A 750-nucleotide genomic window follows, 5' to 3' on the forward strand; every position below is an offset into this window, starting at 1 on the left:
TAATAATAATAGTAATAATAATAATAATAATAACAACAACAACAACAACAACAACAACAACAACAACAATAATAATAATAATAATAATAATAATAATAATAATAATAATAATAATCGACTTCACCTTCCTCCATGATAACACTCCTAATTCCATTGATATCTCAGAAGATATCTAGATGTCATTATTGACTATATACCAGTTGATAATTTCATTACTATTATTATTATTATTATTATTATTATTATTATTATTATTATTATTATTATTATTATCATTATTATTATTATTATTATTATTTTTATTTCTGAAGCTTCAATCCTAATTGCAAAGTAGCAATTATTATTATTATTATTATTATTATTATTATTATCATTATTACTACTTGCTAAACTACAACCCTAGTTGTAAAAGCAGGATGCTATAAGCCCAGGGGCTCCAACAGGGAAAATAGCCGAGTGAGGAAAGGAAACAAGGAAATAGGAGAAGTAATTAACAATTAAAATAAAATACTGACACTAGTACTTTTAGTGAGTAGGCCACAAATACCCTATAATATCAAATTCGCTTTGTCACGGCATCTCAGTCAGTCCCATTACATAAGGAAGTTCCTCTATTGATAAATATCTATGCCTGGTCAAGGATTCGAACCCCAGAACCGGTAGAGCAAAGACAGACTTATCCCATCCAGCCGTAAAGTGATTGCATGTTAGTTTCATGTGTTATTATTATTATTATTATTATTATTATTA

This window comes from Palaemon carinicauda, chromosome 29, assembly GCF_036898095.1.
Source record: "Palaemon carinicauda isolate YSFRI2023 chromosome 29, ASM3689809v2, whole genome shotgun sequence".
Classification (NCBI taxonomy): domain Eukaryota; kingdom Metazoa; phylum Arthropoda; class Malacostraca; order Decapoda; family Palaemonidae; genus Palaemon; species Palaemon carinicauda.